Below are 4,136 nucleotides of genomic sequence, written 5' to 3'. Positions count from 1 at the left end.
CTATTTTTAGTTTAATTTAATTTTTATTTTTTTAAGATTTTATTTATTTATTTGCCAGAGAGAGAGAGAGGGAGAGCAAGTGCACAAGCAGGGGGAATGGCAGGCAGAGAGAGAAGCAGCAGGCTCCCTGCTGAGCAAGGAGCCCTATGCAGAGCTCCATCCCAGGACGCCAGGATCATGACCTGAGCCAAAGGCAGATGCTTAACCAACTGAGCCACCCAGGCTATGTGTCTATTTAAAAAAAAAAAAAAAGATTTATTTATTTATTTGAGAGAGCGAGAGAGCCGGGGGAGGGATAGAGGGAGAGGGAGACAAGCAGACTCCCCACGGATCCGGGAACGCTGCCATGGGGCTCGATCCCCTAAGATTGTGATCTGAGCCAACATCAAGAGTCAGATGTTTAACCGACTGAGCCACCCAGGTGCCCCTATGTGTTTATTTTTATGTCAGTACCATACTGTTTTAATCACTACCATTTTGTAATATAACTAGCAGTCTGAACTGTGATACTTTTAGTTTTTTCTTTTTCAAGATTGCTTGGCTATTGAAGGTGGAAACCACTGCGTTTTGTTTTTGTTTTGTCGTCGTCGTTGTTGTTATTTCCAGGTGGACACTATTGCATATGTACACACAGGCCGAGACACAGAGTAAATAGGGTTCGAAGCGAAAGAGGGGTGAGCACGCATCACCGGTGGGCGGAGCAGTCAGGTTGCTGCTATGGCGCACCTGCACCTGGCGGGATGCGCGCTGTTTGCTGATTGCGCCCTGCGGTTCCCGTGGGCACGTCCCAGTTCACTTCCGCCCCGCGGCGTCAGAGCGAAAACTCGCAGCGAGTGGGGGTCCCACTGAAGTCTTTCTCAGTCCAGTTTTTATGTCCATTAGGAGGAAGGAGGTCAACTCATACCCAGCCCTCCAGGCCTGCATCCGACCTTAGCGGGATCAGGTGGAACACCTGCTATTTCCAGGTGTTCCCAAGTCCTTTGGGGTGTGGCATGGAAAACTGTCCCTTGACAGTTGGTCTCATGATACAGCTGTTCGAAAACCTCTTTTTTCTTTTGGCATGGTGACAAAGCTGATTCAGGTCTAAGCCTAAGTGACTCCATTTTGTGGAGAGCCATTTTAAGGTGAGTGATAGGAATTAATACAAGTTACAACACGACTGTAACCCTCGAGTTCGGTGTAGTAAAATCCTCTTTAGAGTTACTGCCTCAAGTTTCAGGTTTTGAGGGCTGGTTCTTTTGAAGAAACATCATCTTCTTTGGTTCATTTTTGTTTTATTTGAAGTTGAAGGTCATTCTAAGAGTCAGGAGAGGTTGCAAGTGGCATTTGATAATATTTTTAGCAGCTGTACTACACTTGATAGCATTTCTAAAAATGTATATAAAAATATTTCTCTGTTGAAAAGACCTAGTTCCAGAGGAAGGATGCCTGTGCAACAAGTATTAATTTTGTGACTTTACAAAGTATGTAATATATATGCTAATTTGTTTCTGAGAGGCAGCCTGTGTGGCAAATTCTAGGCATGAGCTCAAGTGCCAACGCTGCAGATAAGAAATAGCAAGTGTTGGTGAGGATGTGGAGGAAAGGGAACTCTTGTGCACTGTTGGTGGGGATGCAAACTGGTGGAGTCATTATGAAAAACACTGTGGACAGGGCGCCTGGGTGGCTTATATGTGGAATAATAATAATAATAGTAATAAAGAGTAAAAAAGAACTTGTTGATACAGAGAACAGATTGGTGTTTGCCAGAGGTGGAAGTGGGGATGGTGGGGTGAGTGAAATGGGTGAAGGGGGTTAAAAAGTATAAACTTCCAGCTGTAAAATAAATAAGTCATGGGGATGTAATGTGCAACATGGTGACTATAGTTACTAATAGTGTTATTGTATATTAAAGTTGCTAGGAGAGTAAAAAAATTTTCATAAGTATGTATGGTGATGCATATTAACTAGATTTTTGTGGAGATCATTTTGCAATATATACAAACATCAAATCATTAGGTTGTATACCTGAAACTAATATAATGTTATACGTCATTATATTTCAATAATAAAAAAAAGGGGGGTGCCTGGGTGGCTCAGTTGGTTGACCATCTGCTTTCAGCTCAGGTCATGATCCCAGGATCCTGGGATTGAGCCCAGCACTGGGCTCTGTGTTCAGCGGAGAGTCTGCTTCTCCCTCTCCCTCTGCCCCTCCTCCTGCTCATGTTCTCTCTCTCTCTTTCACAAATAAATAAATAACATCTTTTTTTTTTTTAAGATTTTATTTATTTATTTGAGACAGAGAGAATGAGAGACAGAGAACACGAGAGGGAGGAGGATCAGAGGGAGAAGCAGACTCCCCGCTGAGCAGAGAGCCTGATGCGGGACTCGATCCCGGAACTCCAGGATCATGACCTGAGCCGAAGGCAGTCGCTTAACCAACTGAGCCACCCAGGCGCCCAACATCTTTTTTTTTTAAAGATTTTATTTATTTATTTGACAGAGAGAGACTCAGTGAGAGAGGGAACACAAGCAGGGGGAGTGGGAGAGGGAGCAGCAGGCTTCCTGCTGAGTAGGGAGCCCAATGTGGGGCTCGATCCCAGGACCCTGGGGCCATGACCTGAGGTGAAGGCAGACGCTTAACGACTGAGCCACCCAGGTGCCCCTAAATAAAATCTTTAAAAAATATTTTAAAAGTCCTGTGCCCTTATGTAACTTGGGGTGTTTTACTAAATCTCTATGCTTCACTTTCCTCATCCATAAAGTAAGGCTATTCTTGTGAGGATTAAAGGGGATAATACATGTAAACATTTAGAAATGTGCCTAGTACATATTAAATGTCCAATAGATATTAACCATTATGATTAGTTGTATTAATTTGAAAACTTAATCCTGAATATTTATGCTCAAAAGTGAATTCCTTTTTGTGGGATTTTTTTTCCCCCAGACCTTCAGTGGACATGGATTTCTCCTCCCCATAACCCCCTCAATTTCTGTTGAGTTCCTTGTTGGGATTTCACATTAATATCCTGTTTTCCTCTTCTCACTCTACACATTCTTCCTGAGTTCTAGTTATCACCATACGCTGCATGGCTCCTGCATCTGAAGCTCAGTCTAAATTTTTTTACATACACTCCAGACTTCTGTGGCTTTCACATCTGTCAAACAGCCTGTCAATGGCATCTCTGGTCTATCCACTTCTCTCACCCCCTTTGTCACAACCCCAGCTGGGGCCCTTGTCTACTCTCTCCACTACTATAGTAGCTTCCCAGTCTAGCCTTCACTCTGTAGCTTTAGTAATATCTCTGAAGTGTAAAACTGTCATGCTATCTCCTGCTTAAATCTCTTCAGTAATGTGCTATTGTCTTCAGGGTAAAATACAAACTCCTTAACAAAGTTTGTAAGTTCATTCATGATCTGGCCCATGCTTAGCCTTCCAGCCTCATCTCTTGTCCTTCCCTTCTTCACACTCTGAGGTCCAGACTTACTGAATGAGTCCATTGTGCTGTCTGCCATTTCGGGCTTTGGCACTTGCTGTTCCCTCTACTAGTTTCTCTACTCCTTGCCCCCCACCCCCCTAGGCTCCCATCTTTGCCCTGCCCCACTTTGCCTAACTCCTACTGATTCTTCACATGTCAGTTCAAGTATCATTTCCTCTGAGAAAAATTTCCTTGACTCCCACATTTGGGCTAAAGTACCTCCTATGTGTTCTTATAAGACACATTCTCATCATTACACTTATTCACACTATATTGTAATTACCTGTTTCTTTATCTACATCACCTACTACAGGGTGAAACAGATAAAGCTTGGTAGAGACAAGGTTTGTATAATCAGGATCTATCAGGCACTTCCTCTATATCTTCTGGGAACAGCATATCTTTTCTGATAACTCATTCTCTTTTAGTTTCTTGAAGGTTTGGTAGGTTTTTACATGACTTAGATCAAAAGTCCAAATGGGAACAATCATGGTATAAAGGCTGTGGTAGGATAATGGTAAAGCATAATGGATGCTGGATTCAAATTCAGACTTTTCCCCTTAAGAGTGTGTGAACATTTTTGTGGTTTGCCTTTTCTTTCTTTCTTTCTTTCTTTCTTTCTTTCTTTCTTTCTTTCTTTCTTTCTTTCTTTCTTTCTTTCTTTCTTTCTTTCTTTCT

This window comes from Mirounga leonina, unplaced genomic scaffold, assembly GCF_011800145.1.
Source record: "Mirounga leonina isolate KUSES-001 unplaced genomic scaffold, KU_Mleo_1.0 Mir_92, whole genome shotgun sequence".
NCBI classification, from domain to species: domain Eukaryota; kingdom Metazoa; phylum Chordata; class Mammalia; order Carnivora; family Phocidae; genus Mirounga; species Mirounga leonina.
Note: the sequence above shows the minus strand (reverse complement) of the source record.